Source organism: Rana temporaria, chromosome 5 (assembly GCF_905171775.1).
Source record: "Rana temporaria chromosome 5, aRanTem1.1, whole genome shotgun sequence".
Classification (NCBI taxonomy): domain Eukaryota; kingdom Metazoa; phylum Chordata; class Amphibia; order Anura; family Ranidae; genus Rana; species Rana temporaria.
In genome coordinates, this window is record NC_053493.1 from 414150124 (window position 1) to 414168457 (window position 18334).

Genomic DNA, 18334 nt, shown 5'->3' on the forward strand with positions numbered 1-18334 from the left:
ATTTTTGTGGCGGTGTAATTTTGGCGATACGGAGACGCGGGTCCGCTCCTTCCCCTCCCCCTATGAGGACCTCTGTGGAGGAGAGCCTGGTTTAACTCATCTGATGCCACCATGTCCCCTCGGTTGTCAAGGAAACTCGAAGGGGTTTAAGAAGCATGAAGGGGGGGGGGGGGGGGGGTGAAGAAAACTCTTTGCACAACACCCCCCCCCCCCTCCCTGCTTGTGTCAGGATGCTGAGCAGAAAGGAATCCTCCGGAGCTCCGTCTGTGCGTCCTGCCAACCTTGCGCCCCTTGGCCCTCCCTATGCCATAGTGCCAGCCGGAGCCAATCCGCCGGAATTACTAACGTATGAACAATGTGCGTTTCCTCCCCAAGTCATATCCTGACATTTTCACCTGCTGGACGGCGGTGAGATTCCCGCGTCTGCCACCAGAGGCCGTGGCCAATCCCACTTCGCCGCCGTCCTTTGTTCTAAGAAGACGCTCGCCTAAAATGTACCGGGGCTTCCTTCCAGAACCGTCTTTTGACTCGCGCATCGCCAGCTACAAAATCTGCGTGCAAAAATTAAGGGACAGGTTTAATCAATTTTTCCCCCCCAAAAAAATCCGTTAAAAAAAATTCCCTTTGCAAAAATTAGCTCACCAAAAAAAAAATGGCCCGGATTCACAGACAGTGGGCTAGATTCAGGTACAATTGCGCATTATTTACGGAGGCGCAGGGCAACGTTTTTGCCCTGCGCCCCCGCAAATTTACTGCGCTGCCCTTGATTCCCGGAGCAGTAGCTCCGTAAATTGCGTGGGCGCGCCGGCAAAATGCCCGGCGCAAGCGCGCACAATTTAAATGATCCCGTAGGGGGCGGGAATCATTTAAATTAGGCGTTTTCCCGCGCCGATCGTAGAGCGCATGCTCCGTCGGGAAACTTTCCCGACGTGCATTGCGGCAAATGACATCACAAGGACATCATTTGCTTCAAAGTGAACGTGAATGGCGTCCAGCACCATTCACGAATCACTTACGCAAACTACGTAAATTTGAAATTTCGCGACGCGGGAACAACGGGTATATGTAACATTGGCTGCCCCTGCTAATAGCAGGGGCAGCCTTACGCGAAAAACGCCGTACGGAAACGACATAAACTGCGTACGCAGGGCTCGCGTAACGTTGTGAATCGGCGTTAGTATGCAATTTGCATACTATACGCTGAGAACAACGGGAACGCCACCTAGCGGCCTGCGTAAGAATGCAGCCTAAGATATGCGGGCATAAGAGCCTTATGCCGCGCATATTTTAGGCTGCAGTCGGCGTAACGAGGTTCCTGAATCAGGAGCATTCGTTACGCCGGGGCAAGTAAGCAATTGCGCTGTGTAACTATGGTTACACAGGCGCAATTGCTTCTTGAATCCAGGCCATTGGCGCATATTTATGCCAGCGTAGCGCATCTAATATACGCTACGCCGGCGCAGTGCACAGAGGCAAGCACTGGATTCACAAAGCACTTCCTCCCACTCGCTCTCAAATCTGCGCTGGGTTCCCTCGGCGTAATCCGGCGTAGGTGGAAGTGGGCGTGAGCCATGCTAATGAGGCGTGACCCCATGCAAATGATGGGCCAAGCGCCATAGAAGTACTTAAAACGAACGGCGCATGCGCCGTCCCGTGTGCGCATGCTCAGAATCACGTCGGAAAGACTCCCTAAGAAACGACGAATCACTGCCTACGACGTGAACGTAACCTACGCCCAGCCCTATACACGTACAACGTAAACGACGTAAAATACGACGGCTTGTGTTGCCTGGTCCATACCTTTGCATGAGTTGCGCCTCCTATACGGGGAATAACTTTTACCCTGGACGTACGACTTACGCAAACCGCGTATATGATGCGCCGGGCGCAACTACGTTTGTGAATCGGCGTATCTCCCTCATTTGCATACGTGCATAGAAAATCGATGGGAGCGGACAATGCGCCCGGCGTAAATATGCGCCCACGATACGTCGGCGTAGGCAAGTTACGTCGGTCGTAGGAAGCCAATTTTTAGGCGTATCTCAGATTGTGGGCACGGCGCACGGATACGACGGCGCATAGTTACGCTTACGCGAGATACGTCGGCGTAAGTGCTTTGTGAATCCGGGCCAATATATATATTTGGGGCGCAAAAGATGGCGGGATGTGCCTCCTATGCATAAAGAGCGAAAATGTGCAAAAATGCGCATTCACAAAATTCTAGGTGTGAACCTACAACACAGAAAGACGCAGCGTACAATGTCCCCTTACATTGGTGGTCAGTGTCAGGGACGTAGATATGGGGGGGGGGGGGGGTTTGGGGGTTGAAACTCGGCACACAGTGGCCCAGATTCAAGAAGCAATTGCGCCTGTGTAACCATAGGTTACACAGCGCAATTGCTTACTTGCCCCGGCGTTACGAGTGCTCCTGATTCAGGAACATCGTAACGCCGACTGCAGCCTAAAATCTGCGTGGCATAAGGCTCTTATGCCCGCATATTTTAGGCTGCATTCTTGCGATGACCGCTAGGGGGCGCTCCCATTGTGCTCAGCGAATAGTATGCAAATTGCATACTAACGCCGATTCACAATGTTGCGCAAGCCCTGCGTACGCAATTTACGTCGTTTGCATACGTCGGGTTTCGCGTAAGGTTGCACATCCTAATACCACGCGCAGCCAATGCTAAAGGATACCCGTCGTTCCCGCGTCGCGATATTTGAAATCTACATCGTTTGCGTAAGTGATTCGTGAATGGCGCTGGATGCCATTCACGTTCACTTTGAAGCAAATGACGTCCTTGCGACGTCATTTGCCGCAATGCACGTCGGGAAAGTTTCCCGACGGAGCATGCGCTCTACGCTCGGCGCGCTTAATTTAAATGATTTCCGCCCCCTACGGGATCATTTACATTAGGCGCCCTTATGCAGGGCACGTTTAGACAGCGCACACGCAATTTACGGAGCTACTGCTCCGTGAATCGCGGGTAGCGCAGTAAATTTGCGGGGGCACAGGGCAAAAACGCTGCCCTGCGCCTCCGCAAATAAGGGGCAAATCTACCTGAATCCGGGCCACTGTGCTGTGTGCTGCATGAGCCTGGCTTGCTATTACACTGCCCGACCACCGGGGCACACCGGCCCAGGCTATTGGACTCTCTACCTAGGCTCTATCAGCAGGGACTGACGCTCTGAGCGTGCCCCGCCCCACGCAGCCTGTATGTCCTCGGAGGCTCAGAGCAGAGAAACCAAGTGGGAGTGCCTCCTCTGGGAGCCCCCCCCCCCTGTCGCTAAGAGCCCCGCCCCCGGAGTGTAGAAGTGACCCTTTACATTGGTGGTCAGTGTAAAAGTGTCATCTTACATTGGTGGTCAGTGTAGACGTGACCTATTACATTGGTGGTCAGTGGAGAAGTGACCCCTTACATTGGTGGTCAGTGGAGAAGTGTCCCCTTACATTGGTGGTCAGTGTAGAAGTGTCCCCTTACATTGGTGGTCAGTGTAGAAGTGACTCCTTACATTGGTGGTCAGTGTAGAGGTGGCCCCTTACATTGGTGGTCAGTGTAGAAGTGTCCCCTTACATTGGTGGTCAGTGTAGAAGTGTCCCCTTACATTGGTGGTCAGTGTAGAGGTGACCCCTTACATTGGTGGTCAGTGTAGAAGTGACTCCTTACATTGGTGGTCAGTGTAGAGGTGGCCCCTTACATTGGTGGTCAGTGTAGAAGTGTCCCCTTACATTGGTGGTCAGTGTAGAAGTGACTCCTTACATTGGTGGTCAGTGTAGAGGTGGCCCCTTACATTGGTGGTCAGTGTAGAAGTGACCCCTTACATTGGTGGTCAGTGTAGAAGTGACCCCTTACATTGGTGGTCAGTGTAGAAGTGACCTATTACATTGGTGGTCAGTGTAGAAGTGACCCCTTACATTGGTGGTCAGTGTAGAAGTGACCCCTTACATTGGTGGTCAGTGTAGAAGTGACCCCTTACATTGGTGGTCAGTGTAGAAGTGACCCCTTACATTGGTGGTCAGTGTAGAAGTGTCCCCTTACATTGGTGGTCAGTGTAGAAGTGTCCCCTTACATTGGTGGTCAGTGTAGAGGTGACCCCTTACATTGGTGGTCAGTGTAGAAGTGACTCCTTACATTGGTGGTCAGTGTAGAGGTGGCCCCTTACATTGGTGGTCAGTGTAGAAGTGTCCCCTTACATTGGTGGTCAGTGTAGAAGTGTCCCCTTACATTGGTGGTTAGTGTAGAAGTGACCCCTTACATTGGTGGTCAGTGTAGAAGTGTCCCCTTACATTGGTGGTCAGTGTAGAAGTGTCCCCTTACATTGGTGGTTAGTGTAGAGGTGGCCCCTTACATTGGTGGTCAGTGTAGAAGTGACCCCTTACATTGGTGGTCAGTGTAGAAGTGACCCCTTACATTGGTGGTCAGTGTAGAAGTGACCCCTTACATTGGTGGTCAGTGTAGAAGTGTCCTCTTACATTGGTGGTCAGTGTAGAAGTGTCCACCTCCCTTGGAGGTCAGTGTAGAAGTGACCCTTACATTGGTGGTCAGTGTAGAAGTGTCCCATTACATTGGTGGTCAGTGTAGAAGTGTCCCCTTACATTGGTGGTCAGTGTAGAAGTGTCCCCTTACATTGGTGGTCAGTGTAGAAGTGACTCCTTACATTGGTGGTCAGTGTAGAGGTGGCCCCTTACATTGGTGGTCAGTGTAGAAGTGTCCCCTTACATTGGTGGTCAGTGTAGAAGTGTCCCCTTACATTGGTGGTTAGTGTAGAGGTGACCCCTTACATTGGTGGTCAGTGTAGAAGTGACCCCTTACATTGGTGGTCAGTGTAGAAGTGTCCTCTTACATTGGTGGTCAGTGTAGAAGTGTCCACCTCCCTTGGAGGTCAGTGTAGAAGTGACCCTTACATTGGTGGTCAGTGTAGAAGTGTCCCATTACATTGGTGGTCAGTGTAGAAGTGTCCCCTTACATTGGTGGTCAGTGTAGAAGTGTCCCCTTACATTGGTGGTCAGTGTAGAAGTGACTCCTTACATTGGTGGTCAGTGTATAGGTGGCCCCTTACATTGGTGGTCAGTGTAGAAGTGTCCCCTTACATTGGTGGTCAGTGTAGAAGTGTCCCCTTACATTGGTGGTTAGTGTAGAGGTGGCCCCTTACATTGGTGGTCAGTGTAGAAGTGACCCCTTACATTGGTGGTTAGTGTAGAGGTGGCCCCTTACATTGGTGGTCAGTGTAGGTGGGAGCTCGGTTCTCCATTGCTTAGAAGGAACCAGTCTACACCATATACAGGAGAGGGGGGTCCACACTAGACGATGGTCACCTCTTACCTAGAATCTGCCTACAATGAATGATCCTGTTGTTTTTTGTCCCATCGAAAGGGTTTTCAGTTCAGCAACTGCAAAAGAAACCCGTTGATCCTGCCAAAAATCCCGGGAGTTGATAGCTTTTCCGTTCTGTGTGGACTGCAGAACACCTCCCTTCTATCCTAATTAGATGAGGAAAGGGGAGGGGGTTCTGTAGTTCTGTTAGGGGGCCAAGGCTGCTCCTCCATAGATACGGTACAATGAGTGAGCGTTGTCACCCCAGGACAGGAAGTGGCGGGATCACCGGGTGAAAAGGGAAATGACAACGGAAGGAGCCAATCACATCTAAGGACGGGAAATCCGCACTGTGTGATATCTTTAGTTCTCTGGTTTAGATACAATGTAACACTCTTGATTATCCGCGGTCTCCAGAGATCGCAGGACACAAAGAGAGCCAATCAGAAACCTTCCCAGTAACCCCCAATTAAGGTGAAACTCCGTCTCATCTCATTACACCTCCTCCTCTCTTTTGATCCTTTGTCACTTGTTAGTATTGATGATCCCCCCGCAGCCTCTTTGCATCAACTTCCTATCTAATGGTGATTTCATGGCATTTCAGGGGCTGGGACTTCTGACAGCAAATCCCCGGAGTCAGAGCAGAACAGTCCCTGGAGTCAGAGCAGAACAGTCCCCAGGGTCAGAGCAGAACAGTCCCCGGAGTCAGAGCAGAACAGTCCCTGGAGTCAGAGGAGTCCTAACCTCAGGGTCAGAGAAGACTCATCCTCAGAGTCAGAGGAGAACAGTCCCAGGGACAGGGCAGAACAGTCCTGGGTCAGGGCAGAACAGTCCCGAGTGCAGGGCAGAACAGTCCACAGGGCAAGGGCAGAACAGTCCCAGGGTCAGGGCAGAAGAGTCCCAGGGTCAGGGCAGAACAGTCCTGGGTCAGGGCAGAACAGTCCTGGGTCAGGGCAGAAGAGTCCCGGGTCAGGGCAGAAGAGTCCCAGGGTCAGGGCAGAACAGTCCTGGGTCAGGGCAGAACAGTCCTGGGTCAGGGCAGAACAGTCCCGGGTCAGGGCAGAACAGTCCCGAGTGCAGGGCAGAACAGTCCCGGGGTCAGGGCAGAACAGTCCCAGGTTCGGAGGAAGAACTGTCCCGCAGTCAGGGCAGAACAGTGCCAAGGTCAGGGAAGAACAGTCCCGGGGTCAGGGCAGAACAGTCCCAGGTTCAGGGCAGAACAGTCCCGGGGAAAGGGCAGAACAGTCCCGAGGTCAGGGCAGAACAGTCCCGGGGTCAGGGCAGAACAGTCCCGGGGTCAGGGAAGAACAGTCCCGGGGTCAGGGCAGAACAGTCCCGGGGGCAGGGCAGAACAGTCACAAGGAGAAGAAATGGCAGAGAAGGCAGAAAAGGAGATAATAAGAGAGGAAATTGAAAGGCAGAGACAGCAGGAGAAGGAATGAAAGGGCAGGGACATTGAGAGAGGAGTGGAGAGGACAGGAGATGAGAGGGAAGGGCAGGCACAGCAGGGGAGGAAAGGGGAGGACAGGGGAAGGGCAGGGACAGTGGGAGAGGAATGGGGAAGGCAGGAGAAGGGAGGGAAGAGCAAGGACAGCAGGAGAGGAAAGGGGGGGGGGGCGAAGAAGGGAGGAAAGGTCAGGGACAGTGGGAGAGGAAAGTGGAGGGCAGGAGAAAGGAGAGAAGGGCAGGGACAGCGGGAGAGGAAAGGGGAGGACAAGAGATGGAAGGGAAGGTCAGGGACAGCAAAGAGGGAAGGGAAGGGATAGAGGAAGAAGAAGGTGGAGGGCAAGAGCAAATAGGGAAGGGCAGTGACAGCAGGAAAGGGGAGGGCAGGAGCAGAGAGGGAAGGGCAGTGACAGCAGAAGAGGAAAGGGGAGGGAAGAGGGACAGAGAGGGAAGGGCAGTGACAGCAGGAGAGGAAAGGGGAGGGAAGGACAGGAGAAGGGAGGGAAGGGCAGGGACAGGGGGAGATGAAATGGAAAGGGAAGGGCAGGGATGGTAAGTCAAGTGCAGGAAAGGGGAGGGAAAGGCGGAGAAGGGAAGATAGGAGGAGAGAAAAGGAATAGAGAGGACAGAGAAGTAAAGTGCAGTGAAGGGTGTGAAAAGGAAGGGCAGGAAAGGAGAGGTAAGGGAAGGAAAGAGCAGAGAATGAAAGGAAGGGGAAAGTTGATAAGGAACAAAAACAACTGTATCTACAAATATAATAGTGTACATGAATGAATGAATGAAAACTTATATAGCGCAGCACATGCGAATTTAATCGCCTCTGGGCTCCCCTATCAATGTACATATGAACGCCATCAGGTGTGTTTGTGAATTGTAGTGTTGGATTCCTGTTCTGCACAGCAGGTGTACCTCATATTTTACTGCTGGGTCCCTGTTCTCCCCGGCAGGTATATTTATTGCTGGAATTGAAGTGCCGGGTCCCTGTTCTGCCCGGCAGGTATATTATGTGTATTCCTGGAATTGTAGTGCTGGTCCCTGTTCTGCCCGGCAGGTATATTATGTGTATTCCTGGAATTGTAGTGCTGGTCCCTGTTCTGCCCGGCAGGTATATTCTATGTATTCTTGGAATTGTATTGCTGGGTCCCTGTTCAGCCCGGCAGGTATATTATGTGTATTACTGGAATTGTATTGCCAGGTCCCTGTTCTGCCCGGCAGGTATATTATATGTATTCCTGGAATTGTAGTGCTGGTCCCTTTTCTGCCCGGAAGGTATATTATATGTATTCCTGGAATTGTAGTGCCGGGTCCCTGTTCTGCCCGGCATGTCTATGCTCTCTCTTCAGGTCTTTGTGTGTAAATATTTTGTGTCATTCCAGTACAAAGACGATAAGAAATGATTTCCGCCATCCTGCCAGCTAGAACAGCGTGGGTGAACTGGCAGGTATTGTTAACAAGAAGGCTCTGCGCTCACCAGGCATGCGCTGTCGCTGAGCGGTTCCCACCGAGTACCTGCCCCCCCCCCCTCCCTCTGCGGGCATTGTGTCTCGTCCTCCCCTGGCAGTGTGATTGTGAAGCCCCCTGGCCTGAGGAGCTGACAGTCCATTCATGTCCCTGAGCCTTTCCGAGCGCCATTCAGCCCCGTCCCCTCCTCCCCTCACTCCAGCCGAGCAGAATAAAGAGGCGGCAGAACAATACAAACCCGCGTGCTTCTCACACACATAAAGTTTCAGCGTGAGCGAGGGGGAAAACCTTCCCCCCGGACCCTCAGCCTCCGTCCTTCCAGAAGTCACCCCCGGGGATCATGGCACCGCCGCGCAGCTCCTGGACAAAGTTTGGATGTCGGTGGCGGATGCAGCGTGGCGTCTGGGGGCTGAAAAGATGGTGAATCGGCTGGACCACCCCACAGCAGTGGCAGCAGCAGGTGCGGCATTGAGAGGCCAAACGCTCCCGAGAGACTGAAGGCCGCCTCGCCACCACCTCGTATGAAGGAGTCCGCCACGCCGGGCGCACAGCCCTCCGATCTCAAGGTAATTTCTCATTCCGCATGCCGTGTTCTCCTGATTTACTGATGATTTCTTTTTTATATTCCTGAAATATTATTGAAATTGTTGTTTGCAAATCACAAATGGTGCAAAATCTTACAAAATAGATACAAAAATTTTACAAAGGATACAAAATAGATACTCATGTTGCAAAATGGTACAAATTTTACAAAATAGGTCCAAAAATTTGATACAAAAATGTTACAAAAACTGATAGAAATGTTACAAAAATTGATACAAAATTTTTTTTTTAAATTGATACAAATGTTGCAAAAATAGATACAAAAATGATAGAAATGTTACGAAAATTGATACAAAAAAATGTTATGAAAATTGATACAAATGTTGCAAAAATAGATACAAAAAATTGATAGAAATGTTGCAAAAATAGATACAAAAATGGATACAAATACTGCAAAATAGATACAAAAAATGTTACAAAAATTGATAGAATTTTTTTTACAAAATAGATACAAATGTTGCAAAATATATACAAAAGTTGATAGAAATGTTACAAAATAGATACAAAAATGTTACAAAATAGATACAAAATGTTAAAAAATTTATAAAAATGTTACAAAAATGTATACAAAATGGATACAAATACTGTGAAATAGATACAAAAATGTTACAAAATTAATACAAATATCGCAAAATAGATACAAAAATGTTACAAAAATTTATAGAATTTTTTTACAAAATAGATACAAATGTTGCAAAATATATACAAAAGTTGATAGAAATGTTACAAAATAGATACAAAAATATTGCAAAATAGATACAAAAATGTTACAAAAATGTATAAAAATGTTAAAAAAAATTATAAAAAATGTTACAAAAATGTATACAAAATGGATACAAATATTGTGAAATAGATACAAAAATGTTGCAAAATTAATACAAATATTGCAAAATAGACACAAAAAAATGTACAAAAGTTAATAGAAATGTTACAAAATAGATACAAAAAATATTGCAAAATAGATACAAAAATGTTACAAAAATGTATAAAAATGTTAAAAAAATTATAAAAAATGTTACAAAAATGTTGCAAAATTAATACAAATATTGCGAAATAGATACAAAAATGTTACAAAAATGTATAAAAATGTTAACAAAAATTATAAAAAATGTTACAAAAATGTTACAAAATTAATACAAATATCGGAATATAGATACAAAAATTTTTTACAAAAATTGATAGAAATATTACAAAATAGATACAAAAAATATTGAAAAATAGATACAAAAAATGTTACAAAAATTTCTAAAAATGTTAAAAAAAATTATAAAAATGTTACAAAAATTTATAAAAATGGATACAAATATTGCAAAATAGATACAAAAAATGTTACAAAAATTTATAGAAATTGTACAAAATAGATACAAAATGGATACAAATGTTGCAAAATATATACTAAAGTTAATACAAATTTGACAAAAATGTATAAAAATGTTAAAAAAAAATACAAAATAATACAAATATTGCACAATAGATAAAAAATTTTGACAAAAATGTATAGAAATGTTACAAAATAGATACGAAAACTTTATAAAATGAATAAAAATTTTAAGAAAATGAATACAAATGTTACAAAATAGACACAAAGATAAAAAAATAAATAGATACAAATGTTACAAAACAGATACAAAAATGTTACAAAATGAATAAAAAATGTTACAAAATTGTTACAAGAAAAAACAAATGTCATTCAATTCCCGTTTTGCGGAGATAAACGCACGGCGACGAGCCTGCGTTGTGACATTTTACAACAAAGGCTTTTCTTTTCTTTTTTGAGGTTTTCTGTTTTACGCAAAACATATATTTTCCGATGGCGATCGAACAAAACGATGTCCGTCTACCAACATGTCTGCGCCCAGGTTGGCACCACAACGGGCATGCAGCACACATGTGGCTGCTGCATGGTTATGCAAATGAGCGACACTCCCCCCCCTCCCCCGTGACACACCCCCCTCCGCTCATTCACACAAACGCTGCGGCAATATGTCACTCCACGGCTTTCTCCGAAAAATTCTTCTGCTGCTCCTATTGGTCGCCATCTGTCGCCAGACGCCTGTGGGGTGAGGTGTAGCCGAATTTCCGAGCCATCGGTCGGCGTTATCGGTCTGCGGGGGGGTCCCTTTGGCGCGGCGCAGGAGCCGGCATGTAGTAAGTGATGAATGGTCGGCGGTACGAGAGGGAGATGTAAACAAGGTTTTGAAAGTCTTGTCTGGAGGTGGCGGGGAAGGCGATTGGCTGGAGGCGCTTCGTGGTGGGGGGTCTGGGGGTCAGGGGGGAGGGGGGTGATAATACAATCAGCAATGTCCTGAAGTACCGTGTGACTGCGCCACGGCGGAAGCTGCCCTGTGCTCTGGGTGGCGGGTGCAACGTTTTCCAATGTCGTCGTTTTTGGTGACGATCGTTTTCTCCTCCCCGCAAACAATTTGTCAAATAGAAATTCAGTCCGATACCCCAGACAGAAATCGGTGGAGGCAGAACGGTGGCGATTTATTATAAATTCCGCTCGATCGATAAACTCCTTTCCTCGTCTCATCGATATCTGTCATTGGAAATTCCTGAGCTTTACCATACACCGTACAATCTGATCATACAATCTCATATAGGGTCGCCATACTCGTTACAATCTGATCGTACAATATCATTTAGGTTTCATATACTCATTACAATCGGACTATAAAATCTCTGTACAATCTCATTTAGGGTCGCCATTTTGTTACAATCGGACTATAACGTCTCTGTACAATGCCATTTAAGGTTCCCATACACGTTACAATTGGACTATTAAATCTGTACACAATCTCATTTAGGGTTCCCATACTCTTTACAATCTCTGTACAATCTCATGTAATAGTTGGACCTACCTTATGCAATCAATTTGTATCCAATCAGGCAGGCTCTTGTACTATGTTGTTGGTAGATCTATAGGAGATTGTACAATCAGATTGTAATGTGCGTGGCGGGCTTACCAAAACTACGTATTAGGAGAACTTACCTAAGCAATACAATCGATTTTGTATCCAACTAAGCAGACCGGACACAATACAATCTGGTTGTGCAATCTCCTATAGATCCACACTGACTATGCCACACAACGGCGTGCCGGATTTGATACAAATCGGACGGATTGTTTAGGTTGGTCCTCCTATACATCATTTTGGGAAACCTCAAGGAGACGGTACAATCGGATTGTACACTGTATGGCCAGCTCTACACTACGTAGATCTAAGGGAGATTTTACAGTCAGATTGCACAGTGTGTGTTGAGAGTTATCCTGGTTAATTGTACAAATCGCCATGCATTGCACAGTGCGACCAATCACAAAAAGATCAGTTGCAATGAAAAAAATCTTGTGATTGGATTGTAAGGTGTATGGGCAGCTGACAGATCCGGTCATTTGATCCTATTGCTGGTTGGTGGTGCAGGGCCGGTGTGTTTCTGGTATCATGTCTGTGGGAAGGCACTGAGGGAAGCTGAGGGAGGCCATAATGGAGGCTGTCAGGGAAGCTGAGGGAGGCCATAATGGAGGCTGTCAGGGAAGCTGAGGAAGTCCTAGAAGGAAGCTGTATAGGAGGCAATGAGGGGTCCTTGATTGAGGCTATGAGGGAGGCTGTCAGTGAAGCTGAGTGAGGCCTGTATGGAGGCTGGTTAGAAGGCAGTGAGGGAGGCCTTACTTGAGGCCATGAGGGAGGCTGTTAGTGAAGCTGAGTGAGGCCAAGACAGAGGCTGTTTAGAAGGTAGTGATGGAGGCCTTGATTGAGGCCATGAAGAAGGCAGTCAGTGAAGCTGAGTGAGGCCTAGACTTAGGTTGTATAGGAGGCAGTGTGGGAGGCCTTGACTGAGGCTGTGAGGTAGGTGGTGAGGGAGTCTGTGTGCAATGCTGTGGAGGCTGTGAGGGAAGCTGGAGGGGGGGAGGCAGTGAGGGAAGCTGGGAGTGAAGCAGAGTGGGGTGCAAATAGGAGGCTATATGTGAGGGAGGCTGTCAGTGAAGCTGAGTGAGACCTAGAAGGAGGCTGTATGTGAAGCATTGAGGGAGGCCTTGATGGAGGCTGTCAGTGAGGCTATGAGGAAAGCTGGAGGGGGGTTGGGGGAGGCAATGAGGGAAGCTGTGTGTGAGGGAAGCTGTGTGTGAGGGAAGCTGTGTGTGAGGGAGGCTGTGTGTGAGGCAGTGAGGAAAGCTGTATGTGAGACTGCGAGGGAAGCTGTGTGTGAGACAGTGAAGGAGGCTGCCAGCGAAGCTGAGTGAGGCCTAAAAGGAGACTGACTGTATGTGATACAGTGAGGGAGGCCTTGATGAAGGCTGTCAGTGAGACTGCGAGGGAAGCTGTGTGTGAGACAGTGAAGGAGGCTGCAAGTGAAGCTGAGTGAGGCCTAGAAGGAGGCTGTATGTGAAGCATTGAGGGAGGCGTTGATGGAGGCTGTCAGTGAGGCTATGAGGAAAGCTGGAGGGGGGTTGGGGGAGGCAATGAGGGAGGCGGTGAGGGAAGCTGTGTGTGAGGGAGGCTGTATGTGATGCAGTGAGGGAAGCTGTCAGTGAGACTGCGAGGGAAGCTGTGTGTGAGACAGAGAAGGAGGCTGTCAGTGAGTGAGGCCCAGAAGGAGATGGACTGTATGTGATACAGTGAGGGAGGCCTTAAATGAGGCTGTGTGTAAGTCTGTGATGGAGGCCGTCAGTGAGACTGTGTGGGAAGCTTGGCGGGGGAGGCAGTGAGAGAGGCTGGGATTAATCAGAGTGAGGCCTAGGAGTAGTCTGTATGCAAGGCTGTGAGGGAGACCTTGATTGAGGCTGTGAGGGAAGCGGGAGGGAATGAGGGAGGCTGTGAGGGAAGCGGGAGGGGGGTTGGGGGGAGGCAATGAGGGAGATGGTGAGGTAAGCTGTGTGTATGGCATTCAGGGAGGCTGTCAGTGAAGCTGAGTGAGGCAGTGCAGGAGGCTGTATGCAAGGCTGTGGAGGCTGTCAGTAAGACTGCAAGGAAAGCTGGGGGGCAGTGAGGGAGGCTGGGATTAATCAGAGTAAGGCAAAGAAAGAGGCTGTATGTGAGGCAGTGAGGGAGGCCTTGATTGATTGAGGCTGTGATGGAGGCTGTCAGTAAAGCTATGAGGGAAGCGGGAGGGGGGTTGGGGGAGGCATTGAGATGGGTGGTGAGGGAAGCAGTGTGTGAGGTAGTGAAAGAGGCTGTCAGTGAAGCTGAGTGAGGCCTAAAAGGAGGCTGTATGTGAGGCCTTAATTGAGGCTGTGATGGAGGCTGTCATTGAGACTGTGAGGGAAGCTTGGAGGAGGAGGCAGTGAGGGAGGCTGGGGTTAAGCAGAGTGAGGCATAGAAGGAGGCTAAATGCAAGGCAGTGAGGGAGGCCTTGATTAAGGCTGTGAAGGAAGCGGGAGGGGGGTTGGGGGAGGCAATGAGGGAAGCTGTGTGTGTGGCATTAAGGGAGGCTGTCAATGAAGCTGAGTGAGGCAGTGCAGGAGGCTTGATGGGAGGCTGTGTGAAAGGCTGTGGAGGCTGTCAGTAAGACTGTGAGGGAAGCTGGGGGGACGGGTGGCAGTGAGGGAGGTGGTGAAGTAGGCTGGGAGTGAAGCAGAGGGAGGCTGTATGTGAGAGGGGCTGTATGTGAGGCAGTGAGGGAGGCTGTCAGTGAAACTGTGAGGGAAGCTGGGGGGCAGTGAGGGAGGCTGTCAGTGAAGATAAGTGAGGCCTGGAAGGAGGCTGTATGTGAGGTAGTGAGGGAGGCCTTGATTGAAGCTGTGATGGAGGCTGCCAGTGAGACTGTGAGGGAAGCAGTGAGGGAAGCTGTGTTTGAAGCAGTGAGGGAGGCTGTCAGTGAAGCTAAGTGAGGCCTAGAAGGGGGCTGTATGTGAGGTAGGCCTTGATTGAAGATATGATGGAGGCTGCCAGTGAGACTGTGAGGGAGGCTTTGTGTGAGCCAGGAAGGCTGTGAGGGAGTCTATGAGTGAAGCTGCATGTGAGGCAATGAAGCTGTCAGTGAGGATGGGAGGCAGTGAATCAGGATGAGTGAGGCTTTATGGGAGGCCATAGGGAAAGCTGTGAGAGAGGCTGGGGGGAGGCTGTGAATCCCTCAGATCTATAAATCACATTGAGTTGTTGGTGGATTAGCCATGGTTCCTCGGGACACCTATATGGTCTCCTGTAGAGTAAAGACGACCCCCCCCCCCAGTACTCTCTGGTGACCGGTCACAAGTGTCACGTAGAAGGAATGTCATTTATAAAGCTCGGTCCTCTCACACAAAGAGAATGGAGAGAATAGGCTGGAGGAGTATAAAGGAATTCCAGGGACAAAGCTGTCTGCTTATATAGCACTTGGGTGAATCCAGGGACATTTCATCAGATCCGTCACACATTCACCCAAAAACATTCCTAGGATTTATACACTGGGAAATGTGTCCTTGATTGATCCTGGAAATCACACCCTGGTCTACTTAGATGATGGATCCCATTGGGTAGGATGGAGCAGCGAGAGGGAATAAGCGGCTAGAGAATGTTTACATTCCCCTTCTTATAGATTAGGATTTATATTGTTGGAAAGATCTGATTAGATGGTGGAGGTGACAGACAGAGGCCGAGACGTTCATTCTGCGGGTCTATGGACGTGTCTGTGGACATAAGAGAATGTTCATCCATTTCGATTGGTCAACGATATCTATAGCCCTGAGGCCATTCATGGTTGGGCCTTCTCAATAACCTTCTGGTATTGACTTGGGATATTCTCGCTCTGAGACAGTGTGGTGCGCCAGTGCCCGTCCTAAAGGCCACATCACCATCACAGAGGCTGGCGGTGGGATTGGGCGAACAAGGATGTCTTAACTATGAACCCTACTCAGAATTTATTGACAGCTGCATTTGATCTGCTTCAGGCCTGCATTTGATTTGCATTTTACCTCCTACTGACCTGTATTTGACCTGCAGTTGACCTTCTTTTGGCCTGAAGTTGATCTCCTTACCTGCATTTGACTTGGAGTTGACGTTCTTCTGACCTGCATTTGACGTTCTTCTGACCTGCATTTGACTTGGAGTTGACGTTCTTCTGACCGGCATTTGACTTGGTGTTGACGTTCTTCTGACCTGCATTTGACTTGGAGTTGACGTTCTTCTTACCTGCATTTGACTTGGAGTTGATGTTCTTCTTACCTGCATTTGACTTGGAGTTGACGTTCTTCTTACCTGCATTTGACTTGGAGTTGACGTTCTTCTGACCTGCATTTGACTTGGAGTTGACGTTCTTCTGACCTGCATTTGACTTGGAGTTGACGTTCTTCTGACCTGCATTTGACTTGGAGTTGACGTTCTTCTGACCTGCATTTGACTTGGAGTTGATGTTCTTCTTACCTGCATTTGACTTGGAGTTGACGTTCTTCTGACCTGCATTTGACTTGGAGTTGACGTTCTTCTGACCTGCATTTGACTTGGAGTTGACGTTCTTCTGACCTGCATTTGACTTGGAGTTGACGTTCTTCTGACCTGCATTTGACTTGGAGTTGACGTTCTTCTTACCTGCATTTGACTTGGAGTTGACGTTCTTCTGACCTGCATTTGACTTGGAGTTGACGTTCTTCTTACCTGCATTTGACTTGGAGTTGATGTTCTTCTGACCTGCATTTGACTTGGTGTTGACGTTCTTCTGACCTGCATTTGACTTGGAGTTGATGTTCTTCTGACCTGCATTTGACTTGGAGTTGACGTTCTTCTGACCGGCATTTGACTTGGAGTTGACGTTCTTTTTACCTGCATTTGACTTGGAGTTGATGTTCTTCTGACCTGCATTTGACTTGGAGTTGACGTTCTTCTGACCGGCATTTGACTTGGAGTTGACGTTCTTCTTACCTGCATTTGACTTGGAGTTGACGTTCTTCTGACCTGCATTTGACTTGGAGTTGACGTTCTTCTTACCTGCATTTGACTTGGAGTTGATGTTCTTCTGACCTGCATTTGACTTGGAGTTGACATTCTCCTTACCTGCATTTGACTTGGAGTTGACGTTCTTCTGACCTGCATTTGACTTGGTGTTGACGTTCTTCTGACCTGCATTTGACTTGGAGTTGACGTTCTTCTGACCTGCATTTGACTTGGAGTTGACGTTCTTCTGACTTGCATTTGACTTGGAGTTGACGTTCTTCTGACCTGCATTTGACTTGGAGTTGACGTTCTTCTAACCTGCATTTGACTTGGAGTTGACTTTTTTCTGACCTGCATTTGACTTGGAGTTGACATTCTCCTTACCTGCATTTGACTTGGAGTTGACGTTCTTCTTACCTGCATTTGACTTGGAGTTGACGTTCTTCTGACCTGCATTTGACTTGGAGTTGACGTTCTTCTGACCTGCAGTTGACTTGGAGTTGACGTTCTTCTGACCTGCATTTGACTTGGAGTTGACGTTCTTCTGACCTGCATTTGACTTGGAGTTGACGTTCTTCTGACCTGCATTTGACTTGGAGTTGACGTTCTTCTGACCTGCATTTGACTTGGAGTTGACGTTCTTCTGACCTGCATTTGACTTGGAGTTGACGTTCTTCTTACCTGCATTTGACTTGGAGTTGACGTTCTTCTGACCTGCATTTGACTTGGAGTTGATCTCCATACCTGCATTTGACTTGGAGTTGACGTTCTTCTTACCTGCATTTGAACGCAGTATCATGAATCAGGTGTGACCAGAACCCTGTGAACCGCGACAGAGGAAACCAAACGTATGTAAGGTGGATAATGATAAAGTTTATTAAAGATAAGCGATATAAATAAGAAAACACCCCCAATACAAACAGTGCACAACCAACCAAAACAGAGACCCACAGACAACAAATAACTATATACAACAAAAGGGAAGTACCAGAATCATAAACGGTTAGCCAGGCCAGGGTCATTCACAGAGGATCAGCAGATGGGGCAAGGAACAGGACAGGAGAGGGGGGAGAAGGTGGACGGGATCAGGCTACAGAGCAGGGATGCAAGGGAACAGGAACACAGGAGGGACAGGATCAGGATAAGCTCGGGATCAGGTACGGGTTCAGATAACAGGCTCGCAGGTCAGGGCGCAAGGACGATACCAAGGCAAGCGTGTGAGTATTTATATGCACACCTGCAATTAGACTCAGGTGACACCTGACCGCAGGAGATGCTGTCTGCTCCACACAGCCAGGAGACATCCGCTGGTAGACATTGGTACTGCGGCCCGAAGATCTAACAGTGGCACCAAGGGGTGAACCCTTTGCTGGCACGCAGTTAATCTCCTTTTGACCTGATGTTGACCTCCTATTGACATGATGTTGACCTCCCATTGATCTGTATTTGACTTGCAGTTGATCTCCTGCTGACCTAAAGTTGACCTATTTCTGACTTGTAGTTAACCTTCTGATTAGCATTTGACCTGCAGTTTACCTCCTTTTGCCCTGCATTTGAATTGCGGTCGACCTCCCTCTGACCTGCACTGCATTTGACCTGTAGTTGATCTCCTTCTGACCTGCATTTGACTTGGAGTTGACCACCTTCTGACCTGCATTTGGCATC

General features: G+C 48.2%; 1 protein-coding gene across 4 annotated transcripts in view; it reads left to right on the plus strand.

The window, feature by feature from the left end:
- The window catches only part of LOC120941595 (microtubule-actin cross-linking factor 1, isoforms 1/2/3/5-like), a 229473-nt gene that overhangs the window by 26577 nt on the left and 184562 nt on the right, over window positions 1–18334 (plus strand). For 2 of the 4 annotated variants that reach the window (XM_040355119.1, XM_040355122.1), the window contains exon 1: window positions 8681–8785. The exons of the other annotated variants lie outside the window; for them this stretch is intronic. The gene's annotated coding sequence lies outside the window, so the exon portion shown is untranslated. Of the gene's footprint in view, window positions 1–8680; window positions 8786–18334 lie in introns of those variants that run through there. 4 annotated transcript variants of the gene reach the window in all.